Genomic DNA, 10,799 nt, shown 5'->3' with positions numbered 1-10,799 from the left:
CGGCTGGGCTTGGTGTCTCCCTGCCTCCCCCGGGGGGAGGGGATCCCAACCTCCAGGCCCCCCCACTGCAGCCACAAACTGGCCCCTGCTGTCCCTCCCCGCCTGGGTAGCAAAGGGCACCCCCGACCCTCCCCTGTCCCATGTGGGGGTGGGGGCACCCAGGCAGTGCTGCAGGGAGGTCCCAGTGTGGGGCCCCTGTTTGCACCATGGCTTGCTAGCACTGAGGGGGAGGGGTGGGAGCCAGGACGCCTGGGTTCTGTGCTGGCTCAGCGGGAGTGCGGGCTGCTTGAATAGACACTCGTTTCTCCTGCGGAGTGGGGGCAGGAAGGGGGAGTGGCTGGTGTACTGATAGAGTGGGGGGAGGGGAGGGGAGCCCTTCCCGGGGGAGGGGGTGCGGTGCGGGGCAGGGCCAAGTTGCTCCAGTTTTGCAGCTCGGGGCGGAGGTGGGATCGGTATCCGCAGCTGGGCCCCAGGCGCTGGCTGGTGGCCGGTGCCCCCTTGAGGCCCACAGGCAGGGCCAGGAACTCAGAGAGCCCCAAGGGGGTGACAAGCACCGATTTGAGCCGGGCGTCTGGTGAGGTCTGTGGTGGTGAGGGGGGCGGGATCCCCCGGCTAGTCCAGGAGGGCGCCAGGCCTGGGCCTGGGGTGGGCGTCGGACATGACGATGGCACTGAGCTTGTGACACCCAACCAGATCGACCCGTCCTTTCTGGGGAGCAGCGCCACGGGGGGGCTGGTGGTGGCTGGATCAGCCCAGGGTCAGCATGTCCTGGACCTCCCGTTCTGTGTCCTGGGCTGTCTCTGAGCAGTGCACGCTGGCCGGGAGCCTGGGCGCCCGTCTCTGCGGGGGGCGGCCAAGTCAGCAAGGCCGGGCTGGTGGGAGAGCAGTGGAAGGTGTGAACACAGCACCGCTCGGAGAGGGCAGGAGGTGCCAGCAAGGAGCCAGCTCCCATCCCAGCCAGCAGCTCCACCGGGAGCTCATCCGGGACCCGCACACGGCCAGCACCAACTTCTCCCTGCCCCAGTGCGTCAGCGGCACGTTCCGCCCCGTGGCCGCGCGCCCGCCCAGACAGCTCCGCCAGAGCTCGCCTCATCCAGCTGTCTGACGGCCGGGATGGGACGTCTCTGCCGCATGGGAGTGAGAACCATCCGCTGGTCCCCAGCTCCCAGCCCCATGGCCTCGGCCTCGGCAGCGGCAGGGCCACCGCCTGGGGAGCGAGCGGTGAAATCCCCCCACCGGGACGTACTCCGCAGACGGCGTCGCCGTGCTGGCCCCCATCTCCAGAGCCCCTTCGCAAAGGCTCCTCTGTGCTGGGCCGTGGCCTCGTGGCTGCTTTCCCCTTGGCCCGGGCAAAGCGCCCCTCGCTGGCTCTGGCTGGTGCTGACCAGGGCACTTGGGGGGGCGGTTTGCCTGGCCAGCCCTCCCAGGCGGGGGATCTGCTCAGGGGTGATGCCGGAGCCTGTTGGTCACCCACTGCAGGCTGCAGCCCTTCGCCCAGGCCAGGAGGAAGGTGCCAAGCTCTGGCCGTTACCTAGGGTGAGTGCGTTCCTGGTGAAGGTCCCTGTGGGCCGGGGCTCTCCCCACTGCCCCTGCCCAGGTCTCTGCCTCCGCTTCCTGTGGCCGCTGTCTCGCCCTGTCCTTCAGTTCCTTCCCCCCGGTTCCCTGTGTGTTTCCAGCAGCTCTGGCTCTGCTGCCAGGAGCCCAGCTGTCCCCGCTGGGACGGGAGCTGGCGTGGGCACCAGGGCCGCGTTGGACAGGATGGGAGGGGAGGCTGGTTCCTTCCTGTGCTTGTTGTCCCCCAGCCAGGCAGTGAGCTGGGCTTTGGCGAACGTCCCACTGTGTAGCTCCCTCACCTTACCTGGCTCCAGATGGCTGGAGGCCATTGCCCCATGGCCCCCTGGGTGGAGGGTGCACAGACCGGTGCTGGCAGCACCCCAGGATTCCCAGGAAGAGCCCTCCAGCATGCTGCCTCCTCCGGGGTCCCCCGCAGGGGATACGGTGCTGGACCCTCTGCCCTGGCACCGCACCTCCCTGGCCTCAGCATACCTGGCTATCAGTAATCCCTCTTCCATGCCCCAGTCACCTACTGCCCAATGCACCATCCACAACCCCACCGCTGCCACCACTGTCACTGAAGAACGGGGCCCTGCACCCCAACCTGTAGCAGAGGCGGCAGCCAGTGGTGGGGGGGCCTGTGATGGAGTGGGGGGAGTGCATGTGTGAGTCAGGCTGGATGTCCGAGGCAAGCAGCAGCTCCCAGTGGCTAAGGATGACCCTGGGGCTACAACTGGCAGGTAACACCTCTGCCTGAACAAAGAGCAGGGAGGAGCTGAGAGGGGTTTTGAATCGAGGGTGGCAGTTAGAGGCTAGGGAAAGGGAGAGCTGGAAGGCAGCCAGCTTGAGGAGGGGGAAGCTACACCCTAGAGGGGCACCCCTCGGGGTCTTCTCCCCAGGACAGGTTGGAAGGGCTGTCTCTGGCTGCTATGCTGTTGCTTCTGTGAGAAACTGGACATCTGTTGCCTAATAAACCTGCTGTTGTACCTGCTGAGTGAGAGTCACTCCTGCCAGGGGACGGGGTGCAGTGCAGGGGGACCCCTGAACCCCATCACAGGGCCAGAAAGGTTCTGAGGTGACAGGGACATGGTGTAGAACAGACTTGTCAGCCCAGGAACCAGATGCCGTCAGCACCATCCATCCTGAGGGGATGGGGGTGGGCAGAGCTAGGTCCTGTCTTGTTCCCTGTGGCCCCCAGACAGCCCAGACTGACCCACTCCTGGCAGCCCCTCCCAGGCCCAGCCAGGCCCCTCCTCTGGCCTTTGTCCTGCTTCCTGGTGGGGGGGAGGGGAGATGTCACCTGGTCACATCACCACCCAGGCTCAGGTTATGAAGGGCTCTGGCCATTGTGTATGTGCAGGCAGCTGGGGCAGCATCCCTCAGGGCAAGTCATGCCCAGAAGTCCTGTACCCCAGAGCAGTGCCCAGGGAAACTGAGGCACGCGCATGGCATTACTATAGGACATTAGAACACACATGCAACGTAAGTGTCATGCATGAAGGCCTGCAAAGGGTTAAACCCAGTTGTGGGGGGGGTCTCTGCTGGCTCGCAGCCAGGGGAGCCAGTCGGGGGAGAGGGGTGGGGTGACTGGCGGCAGTTACCCCTGGGGTGGGTCTGTCCTTGGCTGGCTGGGGCAGCAAGCCCGAGCCAGTTTCACCTGAGCAGGTGCAACGCAGCCAGTAAATGGCCAGCCCCCAAGGAGGCCTGGGCGTCCTGGCACATCAGTCGAAAGGAACCGTTTCGGCATCCGGGCTTGGAGCGTTGGCTGCTTGGGGGGTTGGCATAACAGCTCAGGCTGGGTGAGGCACCTCCGCCCGGGCAGTGTGCCAGCTAAACTCATGCCCAGGGATGCGGGTGCTGTGCTGGTACCTGCCCCGCTTTTTAGCGCACCCCAGCCCAGGCGGCTTGAGTGGGCCCCGATGTACATTCCCCTGGGTTAGTGAAGCACCTTTTTGAAGGTGATGATTTGATCTCTGCGGCCTAGCGCCGGGCCTGTGCCTGACAGCTCAGCTCTCAGCCTGCAGCTTTATGGCCTCCTCTATGTTTCCAGCTCGCTCTTAGGGAGGGGGCAGAGCTTGGGGTCACCCCCCACCCCCGGGAGACAGCCCACGTGTGTCCGCTTGGGCTTTAAAGGCTTTCCCCGGCCTGTGGTGGCAGCGACCTCCCTGGGTCATCACGTCTGTGACTTGGAAAGGCTGAAGCAGATGCCCAGAGACGTAAGGGATATTTTTTTAAGGTCCCTATGGGCCCTGCCGTCTGCTGGCAGAGCGTGCGGGCAGGGATCGGCCTCGACCTGGTGGCAGTGCAGGTGGGATCGCTTGGAACCGGGAGCACAGGCCTCAGGGTTTTGAAGGGAGAGTTTTGCTCTTTGGAAGTTGGGGGATTCTTTTCTTTCCCTGGTGCTCCCCAAGGGGCCCAAGCACGTGAGCAGGGCAACCGCCAGGCCAGAGAGGCCCAGGCAGACAGGTTGGGTTTTTTTCCCCCCCGCAGCGGTCAGGGCCACAGGAGAGCTAGGCTAGATGGGCAGGGCAGGGCAGTGCTGCAGCGCGGTGCCTGCATTTGTGGGCGGGAAGCATGGCCACACCTCGAGGCAAAGGCAACCCCAGCTCTGGGTGCGCCGTCTGTGCTTGGGAAGCCTTGTACAGTGAAAGGGGGTGAGCAGGAGCAAAGGGAGGAAACCGTTGGGGACGGATGGGTGTGCGGAGGTGGCTGGAGGTGCAGCTGCGTGGGAAGGGGGCTGCAGGGCCATGAATGTTAGCTGGCTGCTGTCTGGGCCGTGTGCAGGGTAACTGGAGGCCCCGATCCCCTGGTCGGCCCTGGAGCCCAGCCATACCCCGCAGGGCTGTATGCTCCCGCTCTGGCCACAGGCTGGCTGACCTCTAACGTGGCCCCCCCCCACCCCACCCCAGCGCCTTGTCCTCCACAATGTGCTCCACTGCCCTGGCCTGCGTGTTGCCTGGTGCACAGCTGGGGGAGGGGCACTGGGCACCCGTACGCCTGGGTTCTCACCCCAGCTGCAGGAGGGGAGCGAACACAGTGCCCCCTAGAGAGATGTGATGAAGTGGTGTGTGTGTGGGGGGGGGAGGGGGGGGCACAGGTGGAGCCAGACGGGGGTGGGGTGGGGCCTGGCTGGTTGGGGGCGTTGGCTGGGGGGGTGGGGCGGGATGAAGCCAGCAGGGCCCAGGCTGGGGTCCCTCAGGGGGATCCCCCCGTTGCAGGATGGCTGGACCACGTCCAGGCGCTGCGTGGCCCAGTCAGTACCACACTGCATCCCTGTCGCCCAACAAACCTTCTCCCCCTTTGGCTGGGGGGCAGGGGACCCCCCCACTGTGTAACAGGGGCACCAGTGAGGCTGGCCTGGTCTGGTGGGGGATGTGGGGCTGGAGGCGGGGGGGGGGGGGGGGGAGCAGGGCTGGGCTGGCTGCCGCTGGGGGCAAAGTGGGGCTGGAGGTGTGGGGCGGGCAGGGATGGGCTGGCTGCTGCTGGGGGCAGGGCCTGGAGACCCCCCCCATTCTGTGCGGAGTGAGCACCGGACCCCAGTATCCCAGTCGGGTAGGGGGACCCTGCAGAGCAGCGTTTGTCCACCAGGTGTCGCCACTCCCTTAACAATGGGGGGCAGGGGATTGTGCCGGCCCTGACCTCTTTGGGGGGGGGGGGGTGTCACAGTGTGGTCGCGTCTTGGGGCCCGGGTGCCCTCGGCTGGGTTGACCCCCAACTCGCCCCACTGGCAGGGAACTGTGGCCCCCTGCTTGTGGGCCTCTGTGCTCCAGACCCCTCCCCTGCAGCAAGAGCTGGGGTAGGGGGGCAGGGGGGAAGGGTGTAACTCCCCCACTCTGGAGACCCCCTAGAGATCCCCATAACCCACCTCCTGCACACCTCTCCACACACACACACACACATACACACACACCTGCACCACCCTCCGCACATCTGTGATGGTGTGAGCGGGGCCCAGCGTGGGCCACAACTTCCGCCCTGGCTCTTGGAAAAGGGCTGGGAGATTCAGGGTAGTGGGGGATGGGGTGCTGGCCTGGGGGATTCGGGGTAGTGGGAGATGAGGCACTGGCCTGGGGCGAGACCCTGGGGGATTCAGGTAGTGGGGTACGGGGCACTGGCAAGGGGAATTCGGGTAGTGGGGGATGGGGCGTTGGCCTGGGGGATTCAGGGTAGCGGTGGATGGGGCGCTGGCCTGGGGTGGGACCCTGGGGGATTCGGGTAGTGGGGGACGGGGTGCTGGCCTGGGGTGGGACCCTGGGGGATTCAGGTAGTGGGGGATGGGGCACTGGTCTGGGGGATTTGGGTAGTGGGGGATGGGGTGCTGGCCTGGGGTGGGACCCTGGGGGATTTGGCTCACAGGGAACACACACCACTGACCCGCCTCCCGCCACGCCCTGTAGCACAGAACCCCATGGCGCCTAGGCAGGGTCTGCACCGCCTGCCAGGGAGCGTGCCCCCTTCTGACCCGCCCTGCACCCGGTGGCACTGGCTGGCTGTCCCTCTGGGAGGCCATGGTGCTCCCAGGCGTTCCTCCCCAGCGCCAGCTGCCCTCTTGCCCGTGACGCTGCCCTGCTGGGCTGGGCCCTGCCATGGGACCCATCCTGCTAATTTATGCCGTGCGTCAACAGCCGCCACAGCTCACACCTTGCTCCGCGTGGCTCTGTTTTCACAGCTGCGCCTGGGGCTGTGACAGGGACTGGTTTAAATCCAGAGCAGCCGTGTCCCTGGGGGGAGGGGGAGCCTGGCTGGGGGTCATGGGGGGGAGGTCATTTGGCTGGGTCTGGGTAAGAGAACATGGGTGCCCCAGGGAACTTTGGGTAACCGAGAATATGGTCCTTGGTCCTGGGGGATTGTGGGTAGCTGGGAATGGGCCACAGGCACTGGGCAGAGCCCCACACTCCTGACACAGAAAATGAGTCACTTGAGTGTGGGCCCCAGAGCAGTCTGCATGGGCGGGGATGGGCCCTGGGTGGTCTGGGTGATAAGGTGGGGCTCTGGGCAGCAGGGAATGGGGCGCTGGTGGAGCTCGGGGTGCTGTGGGTGGCAGGGAGTTAGGTGCCAGCCAGGTTATGGGGCACCAATCCGGGTTCTCAGTGCCTGAGTTCCTCCCATTGTCCCAGTGGCCCTGCACTGCTGCCCCAGGCGAAAGGAAGTGTGGGGAGGAGAGGGGAGCAGTTGCTTGGGGCGGGGGTGTGGGGCGGGGGGGGGCGGGGGGAGGAGCAGTTCCCTGGTGGGCGGGGGGTGGGAGGGGCAGTTCCCGGGGGGTGTGGGGCGGAGGGATGGGGCGGGGGGAGCAGTTCCCGGGGGGGAGGTGGGGGGCGGGGTGAGCAGCTCCCGGGGGCGGGGGTAGGGGGGAGCAGCTCCCGGGGGGGAGGTGTGGGGCGGGGGGAGCAGTTCCCGGGGGGTGGGGGGCCTGCGCCGCCCGGACCGCCCCCCCGTCGCTGCCCTTGGCTCGCTGCGCGCTCGGCCCTCCCCCCATTAGTATTCCGCTCCCGTCCCCGCGGCCTCCCAGACTCTGCACCATCCGGCGCGGCGCGGCGAGCTGCTCGGCTCGGCCCGGCCCGGCCCGCGCCCCCGGCCCATGGGCAGCGCCCGCTCTGTGCCCGGGGCCGGGACCCAGCGCCGCGCTCCGGGGGGATGCGCCCCCCGCACCGCCCGGTGAGTGCTCGGCTCGCTGCGCCGCATGCGGGGGGGGGGGGTCATCTCGGAGCGCAGACCGCCGCCCCTCGGGCCCCCCAGCGCCCCCTCCCCAACCTCCCCGGGCCCCCCACCGGCCCTGCCCGCCCCGACCTCCCTGGGCCCCCCCAGCACTCATCGTATTCCCCAGTGTCTCCCGGCCCCCTAGCACCCTCCATCCACCCCTGCACCCCTGGCCCCCAACCCACCCAACCTTCCTGGGCCCCCAATGCCCCTGCACCCCCAGCCCCCAATCTCCCCAGACTACCCACTGGCCCTGCCCACCCCTACACCCCCAGCCTCCCTCCCCCAACCTCCTCCACCTGCCTCTACCCTCCAGTCCCCTGCCTGCCCCCACCCTCCCCAGGCCCCCAACTCCATTCACCTGCCCCTTACATCCCAGTCCCCCACCAGCCATCCAACACCCCTCACCTGCCCCAAGCATTGCCTGGCTCCCTAGCAGCCACCAATGGCTCCAGTGCCCCTGGCTACTCCAATTCCCCTCCTGCCCGCCCCCAGCAGCTCCCTCACCAGCCCAGCTGCATTTCCAGGAGCCCCAACATCCCCCCATTGGGCCTTGTATACCCAGGCCCCACACCTGCCCCCCAACTTCCCCCTCCCACCTCCAGCATCATCCTCCCAAGCCACAGCGCCCCCTGCTAGCACCCAGTATCCCTGACCCCCAACGTCCCATCTCACCCCCCAGCGTCTGGCCTCCTGCACCCCTGGGCCCCCAGCACCCCCCACTGGCCCCTTGCATGCCAGGATCCCCCCAACCTCTCCAACATCCCCCACCTACCCCCCTGCACCCCCAGACCACTGTCATCTCCCCACATGCTCCTTGTATCCCCAGGTCCTCCACCAGCCCCCCAACATCCCTGGGCCCCCAGCACCCCCTTCCTTCCCCTGCACCCTCAGACCCCCAGCACCCCCCCTCCCCCAGAATCCCTGGGCCACCTGCCAACCCCCACCAGCCTCCTGAATCCCCTGGGCCCTTGTGTCCCCGAGCCCCCCAGTGGCTCCCCAGCATCCCCAGGGCCCCAGCACCTCCCTGCCTGCCCCCAGCGCTCCTGGGCCCTCTGCCCAACCCCCACCAGCTCCCTGTGCATCCTCAGGCCCCTCAGAATCCCCGCACCTGCTCCTGGCAGACCCCAGGAAACCTGGGCCTGCTCCCCAGTCCCCCAACATCCCCAGACCTTCCAGCATCACCCTGCTGGTGCCCCAGGCCCCCTGCCTGCTCCCCCACTGGATGCCCTACAATTCCAGCACCCCCACTAGCACCCCAGTAGCCTCCTGCACCCCACAGCCCCATCTTCCCCGCACCTTTGGGCCCTCCACTTGTCTCCCACCCATCCCCTGCATCTCTGTGTCCCCCACAACCCCCCCAGAATCCCTCCACCTGCTCCCTACCTGCCCTCAGCATCCCTGGTCCCTCCCACTGCCCTCCCCCTGCACCCTCCAGCTCCCCCTGCACCCTTCAGGCCCCCAACCAACCCTCAGCATCTTCAGGCCCCCCAGAATTCCCCCCAGCACTGGGCCCCTCACCTGCCTCCTGTGTCCCTGGCCCACCAACTGCATCTCCTGCTCCTCGAGTCCCCACCTGCCCCCCAGTCCCCCCAGAATCTTCCATCTGCTGCACAGCATCCTGGGAGTCTCCTACCTGCCCTCACCTGCCCCCCAGCATCCCCAGACCCTACACCAGGCCCAATCCCCACCATCTCTGAGCTCCTCTCCCCACACCCCAGTGTCCTGTGCTGCCCATTCCCAGGACTCGGACATTCCTCCCCCTGCTCGGCCCCCCCAAACTCTCACAGCCCCTTGGGTTCCCCCAGCCTGTTGGCTGCTTCCCTTCCTGCAGGGTCAGCCCCCACAGCTCCCCCTGCTCCCAGGGAGCCTGGGTCCCACCTGCCGGGCTGGATGAAGCAGAGACAGGGGTGGGGAGCTGGGGAGGGGAAAACTGTCCTGAGGAGGTGGGGCGGGAGATGCGGAAGGGGATCAGGACTGGGTTCGTGACCTGCTGGGCCGGAGGGAACTGCTGGGACCACCCATGAGTGGAGGTGCTGGGACAGCCGGGTGACCCCCTAGCAGGGCTGGGGGTGTCTTATAGCAGTGGGGAGCTGGGAGGGGCCCTGCCTGGGAGCCAGGGGGCTGTGCTGTGCTGGGGGGTGGGGACTGGGGTGCAGGGGCCTGGCTGAGGCGGGGTGGGGGGCCATGGAGTCCAGGGCGAGGGCCCCCCCCGGCCCCTGCTGTAGTGACCGCCCCCCGCAGAGCTGGCCAGGAGGAGAGCCCAGTGTGTCCGGCTGGGGGTCTAGTCTGGGCCTTTGGGAAGTGGGGCTCAGGTCAGGGTACCCGGGCGACGGGGACGCAGGGAGGACGTGGGGGTGAAGGGGGAGGGGAACAAGAGGCAGCTGTAGGGGGGTGAAGGGGTGTGGAGCCCTTGGGGGGGAGGGGACCCCTGGGGGGTCAGGTGGGGGGATGGAGGTGTCGCCAAGGAGAAGCCAATGTGCTACTCAGCAGCCGTTTCCACGGCAACCAGAGCTCATGGAAACGGGGTTGGGAGGGAAAATGGAAATGGAGTGTAGGGGGGGCACGGGGCTGCGCTCTGCCCCCCACTCCCACCCCATCCTGCCCCACCTGGCCCGGCACTGCTGCAAGGACCACCTCTGTGACCCCCCAGGATCAGCTGGGAGGGAGACCCCACTCCCGCACGCCCCCAGCCTGTGGAATGGGGAGCAGAGCGGGTGGGGGTGAGGTCGCAGTGGGGGAGGGGCAGGGTTGGAGGTCGTTGGGGACTGGGGGAGGGGCTGCAAGGAGGTGGCTGTGTTGGAGGTGGGGTCTCAGGCAGGTTGCAATGGGGGAGGGGCTGGTGGGTCCTGGGGCAGTGGGGAGAAGCGGGGTGCAGGGCTGATGGGCAGGGGGAGCAGTTTCTACTGCAGGAGCCCTGATGTGCCAGGGTGGCCTCCCAATCCAGCGGGGGAGTGTGTGTGTGTGTGTGTGTGCGTGTGTGCACTCATCCATAGAGCCACAAGTGTGAGAAGAGGCGAGCCTGGGGGGGAAAGGCCACAGGTTGGGAGTGGGGGGCACTGGCAGGGCTCAGGGGGCAGGGACAGGCTGGCAGGGGCTGTGGGTCGGGAGTGGAGGGCACCAGCAGGGCTGGGGGTCAGGGTTGGGCTAGCAGGGGCTGTGGGTCAGGAGTTGGGGGCACCGGCAGGGCTGGGGGGGCAGGGTTGGGCAGGCAGGGGCTGTGGGTCAGGAGTGGGGGGCAGGGCTGGGCTCGCAGGGGCTGTGGGTTGGGAGTGGGGGGCACTGGCAGGGCTAGGGGGTAGGGCAAGGCTGGCAGGGGCTGTGGGTCGGGTGTGGGGGGCAGGGCCGGGCTGGCAGGGGCTGTGGGTCAGGAGTGGGGGGCAGGGCCAGGCTGGCAGGGACTGTGGGTCAGGTGTGGGGGCACTGGCAGGGCTGGGGGGCAGGGCCAGGCTGGCAGGGGCTGTGGGTCGGGAGTGGGGGGCAGGGCTGGGGGGCAGGTGAGGTGCTGCTGGTGAGGAGTTGGGGGTTGCTTCCTGTACTGTCCTGCG

At 67.7% G+C, this 10,799-nt stretch overlaps 1 protein-coding gene across 1 annotated transcript in view; it reads left to right on the top strand.

Moving 5' to 3' along the window:
- The first annotated feature begins 7,075 nt into the window (after positions 1–7,075).
- LRRC4B (leucine rich repeat containing 4B) overlaps positions 7,076–10,799 on the top strand; it is a 45,009-nt gene continuing 41,285 nt past the window's right edge. Inside the window, exon 1 of the mRNA XM_075016101.1 lies at positions 7,076–7,209. The gene's annotated coding sequence lies outside the window, so the exon portion shown is untranslated. The remainder of the gene's footprint in view (positions 7,210–10,799) is intronic.

This window comes from Carettochelys insculpta, chromosome 22 (assembly GCF_033958435.1).
Source record: "Carettochelys insculpta isolate YL-2023 chromosome 22, ASM3395843v1, whole genome shotgun sequence".
NCBI classification, from domain to species: domain Eukaryota; kingdom Metazoa; phylum Chordata; order Testudines; family Carettochelyidae; genus Carettochelys; species Carettochelys insculpta.
Note: the sequence above shows the minus strand (reverse complement) of the source record. Positions and strands in the feature narration are given on the sequence as shown.